Below are 23,767 nucleotides of genomic sequence, written 5' to 3'. Positions count from 1 at the left end.
TGACGTGTTTCTGAGTGAAATGGAAGAGGAAAACATTTATTAGGAATTGTTCGGTCATGAAGAGTGTGCCATACAAAAATGGAGCGAGACCTGAATAGTTGTTTGCTGTCGATTGTGAAGGACTACACCCTCCTGAAACACCACCGGAACTGGACTCAGAAATCAATGGGGGCTTGGGGCAAAAAATGACCCAAAATTCTTCAGTTTTATTTGTAACATCTGATATATTTTTTTATATTCTATTTTAAGCCTAGCTATAAGTATTATTGCATGAAACATATAATTACACATAGAGTGGAGGTTAATAGATATTTTAAATTGGAGAATTATATTTTTCATATGAATAGAATAAATCTCTTGAAATTGTAAAAAGTGCACCTAAATAATCAAATCCAGGAGGCAAAAATTGCACTTTATTGGATAAGTTAATTTCTGATATTGCCCACATACTTTTTCTGATTAACACTTTTATTGATTCAGACACATGAAACAGAAAAGCAAACATATATACACAGAATCAACTTTCAACCCCCATAATTCCCATTTGCCCTCCTAATCCCCAACCCCACCTTAACCATCAACAAATATCCCTCAGATCCAACTTGAGAATACACACAAAACAAATTATATATATTTTTTTATATTTATCCCCTTTATTAATGACCACCCCATTGCCTAAAATACAGAGTCTGGGGAAAAATGAAATTTGAGTGTCCGATATATCACACATAAAACTCTGAACACTCATCCAAAATTCTTGGATCTTAACACACCACCAAAAAACATGGGTTATGTCCCCACCTTCTGATTGACACCACCAGCAGGTGGGTGTGTCTTTAAGACCAAGCCTATACAATCAGGAGGGGGTCCAATAGAATCAATATAAAATCTTTAATTGCATAAGGCGCAACCTTGCATCTCTAGATGTAGACTTGATGTTTTTTAGAATACTAGCCCACACTGCCTCCTCCAATACCAAGTTTAAATATTTCTCCCATAGTCTCTTGAGGGAAGCTGATCCATCTTCCAGATTCTGAATAAGCAGGGAGTAATACACTGATGCATCATGGCCTTTAACAAAAACAGTAATCACCACTTCAGTCTATCTCTCACTTTAGGGGGGCGTATGCTGCCTAAAGAATTGAAACCTGGGGATCCCAAAATGCTGAACCATATTTTCAAAGATCTCAACACTCCACTCTCATACAAGTCACTGAGCGATCTAACCTCCCTCACAACCCTCTCTGTCCAGCAGAAAGGGGACTTCTTAACACATAATTTTGGGTTCAGCCATATGCTCCAACCAACATTTAAATAAATGTCTGAATGAAACACTCTGGACTCTTTTGTCCATACCATGTGCAAATGCGAGATAACGGTGTAACTTAACTTCTCCAGTTAGTTTGATAGAAAGGATTTGCAATGGCGAAATAGGGGCAAGAACTTCCTGTTCAATACAAAACCAGCGAGGGGCTTTCTCAGGTGGAACCTACCAATGATCCAAATGTCTGAGACCGACTGCATAAAATAATAAAAAATCTTGGGTAGGCCTAGCCACCTTTGTCTATCGGCCTATACAATTTATTGAAATGTAATCTTGGACGTTTACCATTCCAAATGAAGGACTTCACTATGCAGACAAACATCTTGAAATAAGAGACCGGGACATCTACAGGGAGAGATTGTAGCATGTAGTTGAATTTTGGAATATAATTCATTTTAATAACATTAACCTTCCCAGTCATAGATTAAAGTAATGAAGCCCATGTGCCCACATCGCTATAAAAACTTTTTATTAAAGGGTAAAAATTAACTCTTTTAACTCTATTAACTAAATCACACAAATTTGCTTGGAATAAATTGTTCTAATACTTAATGCCCTGTTTGAACCACTGGAAGGCGCTCTGCTGAAAAGCTGTTACTGCACCACTGGTACAATGTCAGAGCCAAACCTGAGACCTTAGAAAAGGTATTAATAATTCTGTGGAGGCAAGGCATAGATCTAGTATGGTCAGAGATGAATAATAAAATATAATCTGCTTAAAGCAAAAGCTTATGCACCATACCTCCCTCCACCACCCCTGGAAAATCATCCTCCTTTCTTATCGTGGCTGCTAATGGTTCCAGGGCAAGACAGAACAATAATGGGGAAAGAGGGCGACCCTGCCGGGTGCCCCTATCCAGAGTTCAATAATCTGTAATTAATGCATTTGTTTGTACCGGGTGTCGGGTGACGCCTTTTGGCGTCAAGTGAGATGGCAGCGATCGGAGTTTGATCATTCGCCACTGATCACATGATATTGATCAAACAACTAATGTTATCAGAAGTGATATCGCCCAAATAAACCCTACCTGAAGAAATGTCATAATTTTACTTAATCAGTTAGCCAACATTTTTGACAATATTTTAATGTCTAGCTGGAGCAGAGAAATGAAATTAACTCTAACACTCACTGGATCTTTGTCCTTTTTAAGAATCAGACTGACCGGGCTTGTGTCATCATTCTTTAATGATTCCGTATCAACTTCTAGCAAAAGTGGAGCCAGTTCTGAAGCATAAGATCTAAAATCCTGCAGCAAAGCCGTCTGGTCTTGGAGCCATGCCAGTAGGTGAGGCCTTAAATACCTCATCAAGCTCCTCCAAGGTTATCTCAGAATCAAGAGAGTTTTTTTGCTCAGTTGTCAGTTTAGGAAGTTCTAATGGTTCCACAAAGTTTCTAATATCTTCATCAGTAGACAGAGACGTGGAACTATAACGGTCAAGATAGAATTCTTTAAAAGCATTATTAATATCAATGGCCGAGGTAAATATTTCACCACCAGCAGATTTCACTGAGGGGATGATAGAAAAAGACACTCTCTGTTTTATATATCAAGCCAGAAGCTTCCCTGCTTTGTCCCCTGACTCAATGTATGACTGTATTGCCCTGAATAGTCAAAAACCAATCTTCTGTGACAAAATAGAATTATATCTGTATTTAAATCGGGTCAATTCTCTGAGGCCATTAGATGACATTTGGCGCTTCGGCTCTGCCTCTGCACTTTTACTATTCCCTTCCAATTCCACAAATTCTTGTGCTTTGGATTTTTTGGTGAATGAGGCATACTGTATGATCCAGCCCCTAAGAACTGCTTTAAGTGCCTCACAAGCCACGCCCACCGAGGACACTGAGGATCAGTTGGTCTCCATATTGACATTGATTTGATCCTTTAGCATTTGTTGGAATTCAGAATTTTGCAAAAAGGATACATTAAAGTACCAACTATATGATTTATTTTTCTCCTTATGTGTCAGCATCTCTAAACACACAATGGCATGATCTGAGACTAAAATGTTTCCAATTGCGCAATCAACAACAGATGAAATGAGGGACTATTCTCAAGTAAATCTTATGGACTAAAGAAAAATATATATAGTTCCTACCAGATGGGTTCAAAAGTTTCCAAATATCTGACCAAGACCAAGATTTTTACACATCCTGTGAAACGTCACTGTTGCTCTAGGTGGCTTGCACACTTTTGCTTCACTATAATCAATGACTGAGTCCATTAAAAGATTAAAATATCCTCCCAATTTTATATCATGAGAGGTGCCAGCGGCTTGCAACATCCCGTCAAGATCTATAAAAATGTCCTGATCATCAGCGTTAGGTGCATAAATATTCGCCAAAATAAGACTTTGTCTCTGAATTTCTGCTAAAACAATAAAGACTCTTCCTAATTTATCTTTACTTTTTATGGGGTGCCAAGCCATTCACATTCCACGTGGAGAGAGACAATTGGCATTTTGACATTTAAGAAAAAATAGATTGTGTGTCAAAAACAGGATTATAAAGACCACATTCTAACCTTAGGCCAACAGTCAAACCCTGAACATTCCCCAGAACCAAACAAACAGAAAAAAGAGAAAGGTGTGCATTAACCCCGCGCATGACAGCTCCAACTGGAGTCCATCCCTCCAACCTCAAAAAGTCCTTACACGCCTTCAAGAACCTCCGCAACATATTTGCCATCAGATTGCTTTAGTCCGGTAATTCTATACAAATTTCTGAGACATAATTACACAGCAAAAAGTATCTGTTAAACAAACTCCAGCCAAAAGGTAGAATAAACACAAAGAGCATTTAGCTTCATAAAACTGTCCTAAAGGTGTATTTTTCTACAAAATGAACTCCAGCCGCTAGGCAGAACCAGCACAAAAAGAGCACGCAGATTCTTCAGACAGTCAAACGAATGTTCGGTGAGCAGGTCCATTTGGCTACAACATGAAAACAAGCAAATTACTTACTCTCGCCAATGACTTTGCAAAAAATACTCCACAACATAAACTCCAGCCGATTAACAAAAATAACTTGCAGGTTCCTCAAACTGTCAAATGGGTATTCAGTGAGCCGGTCCACCCGGCTGCAACGTGAGCACCACAACATGGCCCACTCATTCCATTGACTTTATGAAGGACATCGCTTGCTGTGGGCATGTGAATGTTTTACGGCCATCCTTAACATCTATTCTCAATTTGGCCAAGAAAATCAGTGCAAAAGCGACCTTCCATTGATGTAAACTTTTCTTGCATTCCTTGATTCTATCACGTTTCTCTCTTGTAGAATTTGCAAAGTCTGGGAATAAGAAAATGCTATGTTTCCTCCAAGAATCCCTTTACTCCTCTCCTCTCCTCTCCTCACGTAATACAAGATCTTTATTGGATGATCTCAGAAATTTGGCCAGAATTGATCGGAGCCTGTCTCCCTCAGCTGATCGCCGAGCCAGAACCCTGTGAGCTCACTCAATTTGCAGCTTATGGCCTGCTATGTCGAGCAGACTCAGAAAGGGTCAGTCCAGCAATTCCACCATATTCTGTTCCTCCACTCTCTCTAGGACTCCCACAATACAGACATTATTCCGCAGGCTACGGTTCTCCATGTCCTCCAACTTCTCTCAGACACACTCCAAATCCACCTTGGTCACTAGCGAATTAGCAGATAATTCCCTCTACGATGACTCCAGATAATTGATCTGTTTCTCAACATCCCCCACTCTTGTGACCACATCAGTAAATTTAGTCTCCATGGCAGTGATCGATCGATGTATCACAGCAAGATCCTCCAAGTCAGCCATGACCTTCTTCAGCATTGCCGACATATTCAACATCTCTCATTTCCCACAACTCTCCGACAAATTTGACTCCCTGGTCCATGGCCTGCTCAGGGGTATCAGCCTGAGCATGTAAGTGTCTTTTAATCTCTCCAGAGCCTGAGGATTTTTAATTCTTTGACATATTTTCCTCCTAGAACAGTTATGGAACAAAGTGTATAGAATCTCAATTAAAGAGATAGAATGTCATTAAAAGGTATTAAAACTAGCAAAGCGCGCAGAGCTTGCCGTTCACGTGTTCGATCCACATATGGCATCATGTGACTCCTTTGCCCACATATTTAAAATGGTAAATAATGGTTAATTATTACATTCATTATAAAGAAAGCAAGCAAGCAAGCAATTAATTAATTCTTATAAGCACATCTTATAACGTGGCTTAAGAGCGGGTTACCGCAGAGACCTAGCACGTGTGGAGGCTTCACTCTGTTCTCCGCGGCATCCACGCACAACTCACCATGCGCCCCACCAAGAGTGAATACCACATTATAGCGACCACGAGAAGGTTAACACAGCTCAAAAATATACATTTGGTAATTTGTTAACATTAACACTTAGCCTATGTGGCCTAGGTTGAAAAAGTTATTATATTTGAATGAAAGATTACGAAGACAATATTTTGGAATAACGTACTGAAGAATTGTGCACAATGTGTGTATTAAGAATGTAAGTAGGGTCCATTTTGATTTCATGTTGAAGTTTGGGTCCTCAAGTTTTCGCTCCATTTGAAAAGCATTATTGAGCCAAGGCGTACCATGTAATTTCACACAATCCATCTAATTTTCCCCAGTTTGACAGACATGACCCCTCAGGAAGTCCTCACTCATAGTGGTATTTACTCTCCAAGGACCCGTTTCAGAGCAGAAAAATACAACAACAACTGTTATTTAGAATTTCTTCTCTAATGCACACTTTGACAACTGTTCATTTTTTTCTCCTGCACTTTTTTTTCTCTATTTCTCATGTTTCTGTGCCTCGCACCTCGCCAGGGAAACATCTGTGCTGGGAGTGCGACGGCTGGGGGTGCATATGGGGCCGCAGGTACCGGAGCGCAGCTCATTCCTACTAATGATGAGTGTTGTTGCCCTTTCTCTCAGCTACCCGAGACACCGTTCACTGCCACTGAGCCACTCGCTTCTCTGCTAACGCCCAGCCCAACAGATTTACCAACATATGCAGCGCTGTTGTTTTCATTTGAGAAGAAAATTCCAGCGAAGCAGTTCATTTACAGACGAGCGCTGCTAACCTTACAAGCCACCTGTATCGTTCCGAGAGACGGTGGGCGCCGCACAAGAGCGTGGCGAAGTCTGTTTTTCTTCTTTTTTGGTCTAATTTGATTTTAATTCCATATTTAGCAGATATGCAGTTGTGTGAGGTCATGATGTGTTTGCAAGGATCTGTGAAAATTAAGTGCTCGTCAACATGTCGACATCCATCAATTTATGCACAATCACACGGCTGTGTCTTAATTAAGATTAGTCTTTATGTATTCCAGTCAGTTCTTGCTGTAGTGCATCACATTTAGGTCCTTATAAATGTTCTTGAATGGCTGTTTTTAGCATTTAAGAAAAAAAACAATTTCCTATATAAATTCAATATATAACCAAAGACAACTGGATAACCTTTCAACCAATTTTGCCATTGTCATGCACCACTATCTAAAAAAAGGTGTCACATACATACCCAGGTCTGGTTTAAAAAGGCAAAACAAAAACTGACATTGACAAGTTCTGTATTCTGCAATAGTTTTTTTTTTTATTTTTATTATTTTTATATAATGACTTCTAAATGGTATCATTGGCTGTTGTCCCAGAGGACTGATTTACTACATTGCTGTTTCATGAGACTTTGTTCATTTTAAGATAATGACAGACTGACTGTACCTTTTACCTTACATATTCAAAAGCCTTTTCTGCTTGGTTGTGCAACCACTGAAGCTTCACCATAGGTCCTAATGCCATTCAGACTGATCCCACTGTGAATTCCGCGACAGTAGGTTGAAAGTTCTTCTGTGCTTACTGAAATTTGAACTACTGCTCCGAGTGGCCGAAGTTGGAAGTGTTAATTAAATTATGTGAATGCATGAGCTCCAGTTTCAGGGTGAAATGTCCACAGAGTTGTGGCATGAGTTGTAAAGCGAGTTGTTTTTAGTTGTAAAAGATGTACTTTTTGCCCTAACGCAAACCCCAACCTTAAACTTAACCGTCACGGAGTAAAAATATAATTTTAGTGTGAAAATTGTTTGTGAACACGCCTTTGAGGCCACCAGAAAAAGTAAACACATTAGAACTTATGCAAAATTGTCTGATGGGATTTGACATATTTAAGGGTGCCAAAACATGTGGTAACAACATGTCAATCATGTGTAATCATGTTGAACTAACTGTTGAATAGATTGCAATGTATCACAGTTCTATTTTATATTTGTAACATAGAATTGTAATATTTATAGTATTCTGAAGAAACTACACCACTGAAATGCTGGCCTTCCATAATCTTCCATTCAGATGTGTTTACAATTTCTCCCTCCCTATTGGAATGTGAGAGCACAGCTGACAATTGGTCTTTAACATTTAAGGCCATCTAGAACTCCTTGTGGAGGGGGGGGGGGTCGGGGTCAGTCAGAAATGCTGCTGAATACAGGTCAATAACCCGCCACTCCTTCCACACCTACTCACACTCACTAAGGTCAAGTGTTCACGGGCCTTAACCGGCAATTACAGACACAAGAAATTATTTCGAGAACAGCTGAATTGAAAGATCAGTATGGAAGTTTTTCTGTCACCCATTTTTATTGTCTTGATTTTTACAAAAATAACAGAAGGTTTTATGACTGTATAGTGGCCCCCGAATTTGACACTAAAGGTCTTGGTAAATGTATTTTCTCTGCGTTCCGGATTAGATCACAGCCGGTCGACTGCATTGCCTTTCAAAGTATACTCCTTTTACCATGAGCAAATATGAATACATTTGATGTATGAACACTACAACTACTTTGTAACACTCTTGCATTACAATCAACGACAGGCATATGTGCCAATGAAGCTCACAGACTGTCTGCGTGTCGAGATTATCTTGGCGTATGCGATGGTCCATGCAAACTATAATGATAATCTTGAGTTTGGCACTTTATACAAATGAATGAATGTTACACTTACACACTGCAGCGCTTCTCTGACACTTTACATAATGAATAGAGGACTCTCCTCAACCACCACCTCTGTGCAGCATCCACCTGGATGAAGAGACAGCAGCCATAGTGCACCAGTATGCTCACCACACACCAGCTGTTTGTGGAGAGGAGAGAGTAGACTGATGCAGCCAATTAATGGAGGGTGATTATTAGCATGCCATAATTGATAAGGGCCAGTGGGGGGAATTTGGCCTGGATACCAGGGTTCACCCCACTCTTTACGAGAAGTGTCATGAGATTTTTAATGACCACAGATAGTCAGGACCTAGGTTTAACATCTTATTCGAAGGAGAATGTCCTTTTTTACATAGTAAAAATATGCTTCTCATCAGCAACGCAATGTTTTTGGAATGTGATTGAAGCCTGTGTTTTGCACAAGTGTTGTATGCAGGCTTCCCTCTATTTTGCAGTGCAGACCACAAAACTAATGTGATCCATTTGAATTCTAGTGAGATTTTTCTAGTTTAAAGCACTGTGGAGGAAGTCAAATGGTAGACAGCCCGACATGCTAAACAGCACTGAGATGGAAATTATCAGTTGTACAGATACAGTTGTAACTGTAACTATGATATTTTGACAAATGTTATAGTATCACATTAAATAATCTATTAGGTAGAATCTATTAGACCTCTTCTTTTTTTTTTTTTACAACTGCGCCAGTTGTATATAAAGCTTCTAGTCTTCTACTTTTTCATAAATACTGTAATTAATTAATATTATTATTATATTTGAGAAATAATAGCTTCAATTACCTAACCAAAGTAATGAGGAGTCTTCATGGTTTTACCTGTACTTATATGACATTTCACTGTAAATACTGGATAAGGGCAAGTTTATTAAGGACATTATAGTCTGGGACTCCAAGACTTATGTGCATATGAAGGCGTAGTGGCTAAAGCACAGGGCTGTTAATCAGAAGGTCAGAAGGTCACAGGTTCTAACCCCACGGCAACCACCATTGTGTCCTTGAGCAAGACACTTAACTCCAGGTTGCTCCGGGAGGATTGCCCGTGTAATAATTGCACTGTAAGTCGCTTTGGATAAAAGCATCTGCCAAATGTAAATGTAACTGGATAATGAATATAATAGGCTCATCAACTTTCAAAAAGAGATCCTGGGCCTGGATGAAGAAACGTCAAAGTCAGTTCATTGTTGCCCAGACAGAAATCATTGTGATCCCAGCCAACCCGTCTGTCGACCACGACCTCTCTATTCATCTTGGTTCAGCTACACTAATGCCAACCAGGACAGCCCGGAACCTAGGAATGGTGGTGGAAGACCAGCTTAACTTCACTGCCAACATCTCATCAACCACCCGATCTTGCAGGTTCGCACTTTACAACATCAGGAAAATCAGACCTTTCCTGTCTGAATATGCTACAAAAGATATGTTCATTTTAAGACTCGACTACTGTAATGTTGTTGGCCATCTTCTCTGGAAGCATGATTAAGCCACTGCAGATGTTCAGAACGCTGCAGCATGTCTGGTCTTCAATCAAAGATGGCTGTGGCAGGGCGGAGGGCGGGGCCGGGTTGTGATCCTACGCACCCGGTCCCGTATTAGGCTAATCAAGCCTCCGAGGTATAAAGGTCGACTGTAGGGTGTTGTGCGGGAGAGAGAGATCGTTAGCGGTTCTTCTTTTAAGTTTACTATTAAACTATTATTTATATTAAAAGCCGGTTCTCTCCTCCTCCTTTCCATTGATTCCATTACAATGGCTTTTGTTACACCACTCTTGATTTCACTCCACTCGCTGCCAGTTGCTCCCTGCATCAAATTGAAGGCTTTAACTCTGGCATTCAGGAGATCCAATGGAAACGCACCCTCTTACATCAATCCACTCCTCCAAGTCTATGTCCCAACTCGCTTTTTCGTGATGGATAAAAGTTTTGCTAAATGAATGTAAAAGGAGCAAGAGAAAACAAACCATATCTTTTGTTGTTGACATCAAAGGAAAAGTAAATGTGATGCAGGCTTCATTTACAACAGGTTAGGGCTTTTACTGTGTTGGGTCATGACTTGATGTCCAATGTTAAAATCTGGGTCGTGAAGCAAAACCAGTTGAGATCCACTGCATTAGATGACAATATCAAATTAAGTGCCTTTATATTTTAAAGATAACACAAGTTTTCTAACTTTATTTCAGAATTTCCAATTCGCTTTATGAGGGTGCATGTAATGCAGTCTAATGCAACAAAATTCAATAAGTGTGGCTTAAATGTGCAAATACCTTTTTGGGGTACTGTCTATGTAAGTTTATGTGTACAAAAGATAGAACACTTTAAACTCCTGTTTGAGGTTGTGTGTTTGTGTGGAAGTGTAAGGCGGATGGAGAGGCAGTGATCTTGTCATTGTTACCACACGTTGCTTGCCCTTGTTGTCATGTGGGCTGCTTTGGTTTCTATGATATCGCTTGCTGACTCTCTGTTTCTCTCTTTCTCTCTTATGTAACAATCCTCCTCTCTGACTTCCATCCACGCTCACCATTCACTCGCCTCGCTTACCCTTCCAACCTTTTGTTATTGCTATAACAACCACTTTCCTCTCAACCAAATGCCTCTGTTGTGGTTGTATGGAAACCAGGACATCACACAGAAAAGGACTTTTGGTTAGACGGCTACCCCTTTTCTCCCCCTCATTAGTCGCACTTGGAGAGATGGAGATATACTGTAGCTGTGGTCCTTCGTACTGAAGAGACATTTTTGTAGGATTGATATAGAAGTTGTAGAGATTTTTTGATACTTCTGTTGATAAGAAATTAGACCAAATGCAAGAAATGATGCAGAAAAGAAGTGCGAAATGGCGATGAGTTTTGTTCATACATTGTGCTTGTGCTATCTTTTTTATTAAATGCCACTTTGTTTGATGTTTTACTTTTATGGGTGTTTCTTTAACTTCGGGCAATTTTATGTTCCAGGGGTTGATTTTTATTCAAACAAATATCGTTTTAAATGTTTTTCTTTTTGATATATGGTCACATTATCAACAGAATTTAAAGACTTTTAACTAGGCCTTCATCATTTATTTTTGGTACTTATCAAATGGCTACTATGTACAGATTTTATTGGTTTTGCCTTGACCACGACTCAGACTTTCAATATTAAACAATGAAAATTCATTTAAAAGTAAAAATTATAACATGTTTAAAGCTACAATAATCTAAACAAAGAGTCAAATAATATAATAATATATAAAATATAATATAAATATATATTGTGTGAAAGTGATTTCTATAATTTTTTTCAAAAACTACGACTGTCCCACAGTTGTGGTGTAATTTCCACCACACCAAACAATTTTGCCCCTAATAAAGGTTTTCTTTCTTTCTTTCTTTCTTTCTTTCCCGTGTTTTCCGTTTCACGCTTCACTGATCACATTCCATGTCATGTTTTCCTTGTTGTCCGCCCCGAGTCTCACTGTCATTGTAGAAAACTACAATTCCCACAATTCCCGGCCTCCCTCACTGCCTGCACACATCATTGTTCTCACCTGTGTCTCGTTTAGTCTTTATTGTGTCCTTGTGTATTTAAACCCTGTTTGTTCCTGCATTCCCTTGTCGGTTGTTGAATGTTGACGTTTCTCTGTTTCTTGTCATGCCGATGTTCTCTCTCTATTCGTTCGAGGTTTTACCCTGCCCTTCGTGAATGTTCGCTGTCTGTTCTACCCGCTGTGTGTTCTTTTGTGTTGAGTTAATTTTTCCCATCGTGGACTTTTCTTTGTGTTTTGGCTCATTTGTTCCCGTGTTTGTATTATTATTATTATTATTTGTTTGTTAATAAAACCACGTTTGGATCCGCACCCCCGTCTGCCTTCTCCTGCTTCCCACACACATCGTAACAATGAGATTGTAATATTTTTTTATAATTTTTTTTAAGACTGAACTTTAGAAATGCAGTGCTCAAAGTGCCTGAAGTTGAAGAAACACCCTTACAGTATATGTTTTTAAGTATGGCTTACAGGTCTTAATAATTTTGGGGGCACTAGTATAAAATGATGGCGTCTTCCAGTGTCAAACATATTCAAAAATATGTTTTTTATAAATTGTTACAAAATGGCCTTTCAGACATATTATTTCTACAAGAACAAATGATTCATATATGTGGATAGCATGTGTTTACAAAAACATGTTGGAAGGCCTGTCAGTGGATCTGTGACTCCTATGAGACTACGCTTTAAGAGTCTTAGTCTGAGATAGAGCCTCCTGTTTCCAGAATATGCTGTTTAAATATGAAATTGAACTTTCAGAATGGCTCCTTAAGTCACCCATAAGAGCTGATAGGAAGTGCCATTCTTTTTAAATGCTTAATGCTTATTATCTGCAAAGCATTTGAGTGTCCTCCTCCGTTGATCACAGCATTATCCGCAATGAACATCCTCTCCATGAAAACGGCTAGAGATAGAGAAAAACCTCTCAGCAATCCAGACAGCCTCAGCGCAGACAAGCCGACTGAAGCTCATCCATGCCAGGACTGAAGCGTCACACATTAAGACACCTCTTTTTTGTGAGTTGTGCCCTCTTTCTTTACACCCACAACCATTGTGCTCCAAATCCTGTTCTACCCCTTGAATAGATTTCAGAGACGTTTCCGCAGACAATGTAACCCCCTCACATTGCTGTCCTGTTTGTCTCTCTCTCTCGCACACACACACACACACACAATCACTTGTAGGGGAAGGAGAATACCCTTTGATGTACGGTAGATAAATAGAGAAGAAAGTGTTTTTTTTCTGAGAGGTAGATGTTGAGAAAGAACTAAGATATTGAGTGTAAATCTAAATGACATTGTAATAAAAATAAAACATGAGGCTAATTGAGAGAAAATAATTAAATGTTAAGAGAAAGTTCTCAGGGGAACATTTCATTGGTTAATCTTTCATACGGCATCTAATGAGGCGTAATGGAGATCTGTTTCATTATAGTTCCATTTAGGTATCACTTGGCCTCGGATGTTTTTTCCTGAGATTTCTTTGGAGAAATAAAAATAGACCCAAATGAGACAATTGTTGACTTAAAGTCATTTATGGAGCTGTAGAACTAATGTGGATGGCATGGCTCAGATCATTTGAAGAATGATCTAAGAATAACTTGTAGAAATTAAATTATATGAAAGTACTTGAAATTAAGACTCTGGTCTCTCATGCTGCTGAAGCAATGCACTTTCGGTCGTGCCACAAGGAAAGGTTTTTTATTGTTTTGTTTTTTGTGGCTCTGACTATTTATTTATTTTTTTATCCCCTTTTTCTCCCAATTTGGAATGCTCAGTTCCCTACTACTTAGTAGGTCCTCGTGGTGGTGTGGTTACTCACCTCAATATGGGTGACAGAGGACAAGTCTCAGTTGCCTCTGCTTCTAAGACCGTCAATCCACACATTTTATCACATGGCTGTTGTGCATGACACCACAGAGACTCACAACATGTGGAGGCTCATGCTACTCTACGCGACCATGCACAACTTACCACATGCCCCATTGAGAGCGAGAACCCCTAATCACGACCACAAGGAGGTTACCCCATGTGACTCTACCCTCCCTAGCAACTGGGCCAATTTGGTTGCTTAAGAGTCACTCCAGAGCATGCCTGGATTCGAACTTGCAACTCCAGGGGTGGTAGTCAGTGTAAATACTCACTGAGCTACCTAGGCCTCCTGGCTCTGAGTATTTTAGACAGATCAGTGAGATCCGAAACAGGTTGACTATTTTTTTTTTGCTAATATTGTTCTGGGCTTATCAAAATACGTAACAATGCCCCCAGTTGCCAAAGCGGTAAGTGTTGTTGTGCGTATAGGCACGTGTGAGCTCCATTTTTTGGGTGTAATGTCAACAGAGGGGCGCTAAAAGCGAGTTGTAAAGTGAGTTGTTTTCAGCAGTAAAGAGGAATGTATATTTTATACACTGTACCTCCCACCCCAATCCTAAACGTAACCATCAGTGGAGCAAAAATGTAATATGCAACCTCGAAATCCTGCACGTCACTGTTTATGCAAACGTGATTCCTTCCTGGTTTCACCGCTGGAGCCGATGCAAAAATGTCTGATAGCAGATGGTGCTTTTCGGTGCTTCCAATGTTATCATGTTTCTTATTTTATAGAGCAGAGTCATATCACTTCTGAATGCATTATGCATTGTTCTACAAATTATATGATTTCTATAAACCACAACACACCATCCCCTTTCAGTTCACTTACAATGCTGACATTTCTTAGTATCTTCATTCATTATTTTTCTTGCCATCAGCATAAACAAAACAAAGATCCTCAGCTAAAATCTGAACTGCAGGCAGTTAATTTCAGAGTTCAGAGTTCATCTACCCCCCGCACACAAAATGTTTTAACCGGGAATGGCTTTTGTTTGTGCTGAAAAAACAAACAACTTGAAATTGTGTAATCATGGATGAATTTTGAGATGTGAAGTTTTGAGACAGAAATCTGAATTTGCAATCATCTCTTCTTTCATGTCTTGGCTTTAGTGTATTTCCTATAGCCTTTCAAGTATGGGCTTCCCTCATCTGCCCTCACCATTGTTTCTCCTTATCACACACTCCCTCATACTTTCACCCACAGGCACTGTCTGGCAGGGATGACCAGCATAAGCAAGGTAGGCAGCAAGCTTCAACCCACACCGGTTCCCTACTTACAATCCCATTGGAAAGAAAAATCACAAATGAGATCTCTTTAATATCTCAGTTGTGATATTAAATGTCTACAAACGTGTTTCTCACACACCCACAGACTACTGACCACCACCACCACGAGACTATTTTACCACTCCCTCAATATGCACTGCAACAATTAGTCAAGCAATTAGCTTTTATTTTTGCCTGTTGCATTTTTCTCCCTTTTTTTCTCTCTCTCTTCCTCTGTCTTGGCGCTTTGGTGTAGATTTCTCACAGCTGATGAAATTAAAAAGACAGCACATTGTGTGTGGTGTTGCCCATGGCGACGAGTTTTGCCTGTGAGTTCACGATACGGGGTTCAGAGTTGAGTTCCTATGAGGGGGATTAAATCGCTCCCTTTTTCTCTACCCCCTCCTCTGCTTCCTTCCCTCCAGCCCCATGCCTCTCTGTCTCTCTGCTCCCTCGCACATCCTTCAGTCAAGAAAGATAAACAGCTCGCAGCTCTAAACGATTAGGATGTTACTCGTTTAAAAAAATCATATTCGTTAGCTAAAGATACAGCAGCGCTCTCAGGTAAGAATAACACAGGAAGTCAAAGGTTAAGAGAGGCATTGTGCAGCTTGGAATGGTACCACTGCATGTTCCCAGGAGATTGAATTCATGTGCAGAGAGAGAGAGAGAGAGAGAGATAAAAAAACTATTTAACAATGCTAAACATAGACAAAGCAGCCATTATATGTTGTTCAATGATTGATTGAGTGTTACAAACATGATTCATTTTGACAGAAATCTGAGATTACTTTAGCATTGAAATTACACAAAAAAACTCTCAAGAGCTCCTATAGAAGCAGTTATCATGATTTGTTGCATGACAAGCATCATTATTACTATTGCTTATCCTTGAAAAACCCTTAATCATAAGTATTAAACTTTTAAAAAAAACACTGAAGTTGGCAAGCCATATAGCATGAAAAAATGGGAAAACACAGGTTGTCCGATTTACTAAATCATATTATTTGTGATTTACGCAGCAAATTGTGTTTCTCTGCTAAGCTTGTTTTCTTGTTTTCGATCAATGTAATTCTCTAAAATGAGCATTCTACTAGATTAAATCATGTATCGTGAATGTCAACCAATCAAGTATGTTCAACAACAGCACAAAATTATTTTTGCTGCTCGTTCAATTTACTTAATTAAATTAAACAGTTTTTTAAATTTTTTATCCCCTTTTTGCCCTAATTTTGGATTGCCCAATTCCCTCTACTTACTAGGCCCTCGTAGTGGTGCGGTTACTCACCTCAATCCGGGTGTCAGAGGACAGGTCTCAGTTGTCTCCGCTTCTGAGGCAGTCAATCCGCACATTTTATCACGTGGCTTGCTGTGCATGACACCGTGGAGACTCACAACATGTGGAGGCTCAAGCTATTCTCCGCGATACAGTCACAACTTACCAAGCCCCACATTGAGAGTGAGAACCACTTAATTGTGACCACTAGGAGCAATAATCGCTGATCTACCCAGGCCCCCAATTAAATTAAGTTTAGTGAACATTTTGTCAAAAATTCATTTGTGTAAATTTTGTTGACATAACTGAAACTGGGAAGGGTATATGCAGCTGCCAGCATGCTTTGTGTGGGACTTAAGGTGTGTCAAAATCTGTCTTCCTCATGTTTATCCCAGGACTCTTATTTTGAAGTTTTCCCCTGGACTATATCTCCCAGAATTCACTGCCCTTATCACTTCCATCTGTTCCTCATCATCCTCACCTGTCTTCCATTCTCTCATTATTTCCTTTTGTATATATAGGGGTGCGGGGAACCTAAGGTCTGTATGTGGACAAAACTATAAACAATATATATATATATCTTCTAGTTTTGTCCACATACAGACCTTAGGTTCCCCGCACCCCTGAGGGGAGAGGGGTGCTACATGACTAGCATGGGAGCAAGCCTGTGGCTGGGGCTATCTTAACGCTATGAAATGTGTCTGGGAAGGCGGTCTTTCCTGGTCCTATTCTTTCAGGGGGAAAAGACCCTGCGAAGGCCACATCCTGCCCAGTCTAGGGGGAGGTAACATGTGACAAATACACCATGAGGTTTGTGAAGCCGTACGTGGGAAATGGCATGGTGGTAGGTCCAGCCTAATGAGGGGGGACTCCACAAGCACGGCGACCGGGGCAGCGGGGCTAAGCCTATGGAGCCCGACCCCAGTACAGAGCAACTGTGACTCATAGTGGGTCTGGATGCAAATTGCTCCACTGAATTCGCAGGCCAGAAGGCTAGGGAGGAGAACATCCAGGAAGCGACACTTAGTCACAGGCTTGCAGGCTCATGACCTGGTCCCTGAAGGGGGTTGTAGGAACCTTGGGCACGTAGCCCGGTCGCGGCCTCAGGATAAGAATGTGCCGGACCGAACTCCATGCAGGTGCCACTGACAGAGAACTCATGCAGGTCCCCAACCCTCTTGAATGAGGCTAACGCGATCAGGAGGGCCATCTTCAGGGAGAGGGCCTTGAGCTCAACTGAATTAAGTGGCTCAAAGGGGGGTCTCTGAAGGCCCGAGAGGACCACTGAGAGATCCCAGTAGGAAAAAAGGCTAGGCCGGGGAGGGTTCAGTCTCCAGGCGCCTTTCAGGAACCTGATAGCAGCTACATACACCTTCAAGATGGAGGGGGACAGCTCTGACCGAACTGCGCACCTTCGGCTCGGGAAGAACACCAATTTGCGAACAAGTGACACTTTTAGGGTGTAAAGTTGCCTGGTGGAGGGATCTTCTGCATCCCGTCCAGGGGCCAGACGTGGCCAAGAGCTGCCTCTGCGCTCTTCATGAAGATGCAATGGGACAGAGACAGGCCGAAGGGGAGGACCATGTACTGATACGCATGGCTGTCGAACACGAACCATTAGAAGGGTCGGTGTCGAGGCAGAATGGAGACTTGGAAGTACGTGTCCTTCAGGTATACCACCGCGAACCAATCTAGCTGTCGAACGCAGGTAAGAATCTGTTACTGCGTGAGCATTTTGAACAGGAATCAGTGTAAGGCCCAGTTGAGAACTTGCAGGTGCAAGATTGGTCGCAACCCGGCGATTATTTTGGGGGTACGATGACGAAAGGGCTGTAGAAACCCTTCTCCATCTCAGCTGGAGGGACGGGCTCTATCGCATCCTTGAGGAGCAGGGTCGTGAACTCTGCTTGTAAGGCACTGGCTTTCACGCCGCACACAGAAGTGGAGCGAACACCGCTGATATGAGGCGGGAGCCGGGCAAACTGAATCACGTAGCCGAGTCGGACTGTCCTGGCCAGCCAGCGCGACGGATTGGGAAGTGAAAGCCACGTGTCCAAACGCCGCGCGAGGGGCACTAATGGGACAATCGCTTTTGACATGGCATTTTTGAACAGGCTTCGCGGTGGGGGGTGTACCGAGGCTTGGGTGCTGAGAAAAGACTCAAAGCGGGTTAGAGACTGAGGAAGAGGTCCTAGAGAGGCATCTTCAGAACTCGACAGCGCTGGCCAGCCACGGCTGAGCAGTCGTGGGGCCGGAGGCGAGGGAACTGTGTCCGGGGACCCAGGACTGTAGAGTTTTGGGGCCGGGGTGCCATGAGTATGGCGCGCCGGTGCTGGATGATCAAGGGAGTGAGGAAATTGCTCTTTATTGAGATTGTGGGTGCCGTAGCCCGAAGGCAGTGCGGCAAATGAAACAAGGATTCTCCTCCGGCCCTCCACCGGGGGATGGAGTGGTCTTGGTACCAGCTCCGGAGCGAACGTCTGACTGCCTAGGTCGCCTGCCTCAGGAGCGCTTCGGAGTTTTCCTGGGGGGCGTACACGGCCTGCGATGTGCTCGATGCTGGGGCTGAGAGCTGGGCCTGAGTTGAGGTGGAGCTACCGGTTGTTTAGCCGCAATTTTTTATATTTCAACCTCAGTTCCTATAATACACTGTGTAGACGTGTGCTGAGTGACACCAGTCAGGCTTCCTAAGAAACCAATTTGCCTGGTCGCTAGGGTGGGTATAGTCACATTGGTTTAACCTCCATGTGGTCACTATAATGTGGTTCTCACTCTCGATGGGGCGTGTTGTGCGTGGATGGCGTGGAGAATAGCATGAAGCCTCAACACGTGCTAGGTCTCCACGGTAATACAGTCAAGTCACATGACAAGATGCAAGTCTGATGCAGAGGCAACTGAGATACGTTCTCCGCCACCCAGATTGAGACACTACACCACCACAAGGACTTAGAGCGCATTGGGAATTGGGCATGCCAAATTGGGGAGAAAAAGGGGAGAAAATCCACACAAAAAAACAATGCACTGTGTACACAAAAAAGTTACACTTAGGACCTTAAGGACAAAAAAAAACATTAAAACCCAATATTTGATATCAGCACCACTAAAGCATAAAATCATGAATTCTATGATATTATGTTTTCATTCAGGAGTCCTGGCTTCAAAATACTTTTTATTTTATTTTATATTTTCCACCAGTTGACACAATTTTTCTCATGCTTAGCCTATGTAGCAAATAAAAGCTTTTTTCCCATTTTCTGTATTATAGAGCACTGCAGGCCAATTGAACAAATGATGCAGCTGTGTGTGTGTGTATGTGTGTGTGCGTGCATGCGTGCTTGTGTGCGTGTGTGTGTGTGTGTGTGTGTGTGTGTGTGTGTGTGTAAAAACAACAGTGGAATTATTTAAACAAACTGCCATTTAAAGGGTTAAAATCCTGAAAATGTATGAATATTTGGTAGTTATGATCAGGACTGAAAAATTACAGAAAGTGGAAAATAATGTAATATATAATATTATGGCAGTTTTTTGATGCAGACATTTGTGTCCTTTAAGGACCTCTGAGAAACTTTTTGGTTTTATTGACGCACAAGTGTTAAATATAAAGATTTTAAGTTTGTGAATTTTTTTGTTAATCGTTCAGTATTATTCATGTAATACAAATGGTAGATGTATGTAACAGCCCATAAAACACTCCCCTCATCTCGTTCCAAACCCTGTTTTCTGTGTTCTTTGATGAACTTAATGTTATTTTCTATTGAAATTATGGTTAGTTAAAGGTTTGGCTTATGGGTTTTTATTTTTTCTCTATGGGAGTAAAAGTCTTGTACAATTTCTTATGTGTTTGCCATCTTGTTCTGCTATTATGACTGCTATCATGAGACCGGGTTGGCAACCACCCAGAATTTCCTTAGCAGCCTCACATATCCCACTAAAAACCCTTTTAGAATACCTTAGCAACTGCATAGCAACACTCTGGCAACCACCCACAGTACCCATTGAGTTTTGCATTTGCAAACACCACTCCTATATCTTTCAGGAAAAATAAATATGTAGTTTTACATTTTTTTACTTCTGTGCCTTAAAGACTTCTAAACACACTGTAAACAACCTGTGTTGTATTTGCATAGTACACTGAACTTTTTAGGTTCCCATGCTCTCACTTCCCTACCACACCATCTTGATGCAACGCACTTTTCTAGAACACTTCCAAACAAAATAATGCATGTAACTTGTTCACTTCCATCATTTTGGAGATTTTTCTTTAATTGCATAAAACATGAAATACAATGTGGCACTCTCACTTCTGTATGTTTTCATTGACGATGTCCATGAAAAAAGAGGGAATTAATGAAGAAACAATTTGCCCCCGTAATTACCATCAAAACAATTATGTACTTAGGTTTCTTCCAACAAATGCATTCAATGGTATTGTTTTGCCGCAGTGAGCCGAGTGCCAGTAAGACTAAAAACCTTTCATTCCCGCAAAGGCCGTTTTCTGGTCACTGTCAATAAAAGCATAAAAGCCTTAATTTCCCACGTTCGTCAAATTAACAGCATACTCCATCTCCCAGAGGGCCACGGGGTTCGTTAACCTCTGCGTGAAGTGCTCCTGGTTCCCCAGCAGTTTCCATAACCTCTGAGCAGCTTCCATCTCAATTATAATACAAGAATTTAACAGCCACGGCAGTGATTCACTCAGTAGTGCCTCTTTACATTACGTGTAAAATCCAGAGTCCATCCAATTTAGACCCTAGAATGGTTCGTTTTAAAAGGCTGTGCACTGTTATTCAGAGTGAGTCTTGTTGAAGTGTGATATCATAATGTCATTTGAAGTTCTGTACTATGGTTTTAGTACCTATCGCCTCTTGAAGTCTAATGTTCTACTGCAGATTACCTCTATAATATCAAATGAATCCAATTTGTGTGATTTGCAATTTTAATGAAACAGCATGATGCATCTCATGAGTTATTTAGTGCATTTTCACAACTGCATTTTTACAGGTGCTATTACATATTAATTACACATTAATATATTTATTTATTTATTTATTTTCAAGCTAAAATAGTGTGACAACAGAAAAGATACACAATAATAATAACTTATACACTTATGCTTGAAAATGGAGTGGGAAGAAGTAAAACTTATTAAACCCCACCCCAGTTTATCAAAGAATTTATACAAACAAAAAATAGCTGCTTCCTTCATCAATAATCTCAAAGAGAAAATAATAATAATTAAAAAAAAAAAAAAAAAGAATAATAATAGTAGTAATAATAATACCTCATTTAGAAACAGTGGTTGCACAAGTCAAAACCACACATTCATACCATACATATTAATAATATACAGATATTTCCACAGGTAACAATGATAATCAAATACCAACAATGGTAGACGAAATACCACAAGGGTACATAACAATGATTTTCAAATACCAACAATGGTAGATGGAATACCACAAGAGTACATAATGACGAACAACTACCAACAATGGTAGACGGAATACCACAAGAGTACATAATGACGAACAACTACCAACAATGGTAGACGGAATACCACAAGGGTAACTAAATAATAACTAATCCAACAATCCACACAACATGAATACAATCAAACCACAATGTCATTGTAATGGAACCAGACCTTTCGTTTGTAAAGACGTTTGAAATTGTGAATGCCTTGACACTGATTTAATTCAAGCCCCAGATTATTCCACAAAGTAACCCCACAAACAGACACAGAAAAACTCCTGGTGGAACCCGCCATTGGGACCACAAAGTTTCCTAATCCTCTCAAACTGTACGAATGCTCCTTATGAGAAAAAATATTTTGAATGTTCACAGGTAATAAATAGTGATACGCTTTGAACATGAACTGTGCATTATATAATTTTACAAGATCCTGCATTTTTAATAGCTTTGATTTAAGAAAGAGTGGATTTGTGTGTTCGAAATAGGCGGCCTTGTGTATAATTCATATATATATTTATTACAATGTAATTAATAATGTATTAATATCTGTATGCTCAAAGTCAACATGAAACTATGTTCATAACCCAATTACATTTTCTAATGTGATCTATTTCCCAATAAAACAGGCTTTTTTTAAAAAAAGGACTTTATAGAGATCAATCTTGTCTACCATGCCTAAGTATTTAGAATTGTGTATTTAAAATATAATTTGGTTAATACAATATTGATAATAAACTTTGATAAAGTGTGATATTGCTTTTATGAAGTTATGAATATTTGCTTTCAACACCTAGTTCCTGTTTAAGTAACAGTACTGAAAATAGGTTTGCCTAAACTGAACATGATACAGTTTACCTCTATAAATTCAAAATTACATTTTTTGTTTATAAATCCTAGTTTATCAGGTCAAAGTTCTTTTAATATCTAATTAATGTGTTTATTTTGCAATTGCGATACTCGTTTAGGTCTCTTACCCTTAATTTTATTTATTGGAATACAAAAGTAATATGAATTCCACCCTCAAAAAACTCCCACTAATTTGTTCTGAATGACCTTTAATGCTCCTTAAGACATCAAGTGATCTTGAGCTACAGTAATTAAGGATTATTACATGCCTGTTGAGTCCTCATAATAGCTTATAATAGTGTTTTAATTGCTATTCATTTTTAATTGGCAGGACTTTACCACCAAATAGCCTTTTTTTCTCTCCTTTCAACCTCATCCTCCCCCACACAAAGAACTAAAGCACCTCAAGATATTTCATTTCCCCAAATTTAGCCTGATCCTGCTGCTAAAGTTGAAGCGTTTTGGAGCAGATGGCCAGTCTGATCTTATAAATAAATGATTTGTGAGATTCTTTATAAACAGCATGATGCATCTCATATAAGACATTTAATGACTCTCATATCACTTATGTTGCACTATTGCATGTTAATTACACAGTAATACATGTTTATTACATAATGCATTTATTAAAAATAAACACAACTTTCAGCTAGACTGGAAGATTATTTTTACAAAACTGGCTGCCTCACTAAAGTATTCTGAATTGTAGCCAGAGAATTGTAATGCTGTTGTTAAGTTGTTTTAGTGTTTTTAAGTGTGTTACTAGGTTCCTTTACATTTCCATTAATGAATCTTTTTAACTTTGGTTAGAAATATGTCAAATGATGAAATCATGTGAAATCATGTCAGATTTCAACAGAGCAAATATAATAAATCAGTAATAAATTCAAAATAATTCTTATAAAAGGCATGTTTACAAATACTTTTTAGAAGCATAAATGCAATCCAAAAAGTGATCATATATATATAATTACGATACAAAATGTGATTTTATTTTTCAGTCATTAATTGTATTCTTTTGTAAAATTCCACTGAGTACAACAAAACTCATATGTATCTTTAAATAGATACTGTCATGAACAACGATTCACTGAGTCTGATTGAACTCTCACAACATTACATAACACAGTAACAGTTCTTAATTCAAGTTGGACATGACAAAAGTCATAAATTGAGCATCACTAATATTAATTAATCACTTAGAA

This window comes from Xyrauchen texanus, chromosome 37 (assembly GCF_025860055.1).
Source record: "Xyrauchen texanus isolate HMW12.3.18 chromosome 37, RBS_HiC_50CHRs, whole genome shotgun sequence".
Lineage (NCBI taxonomy): Eukaryota > Metazoa > Chordata > Actinopteri > Cypriniformes > Catostomidae > Xyrauchen > Xyrauchen texanus.
Note: the sequence above shows the minus strand (reverse complement) of the source record.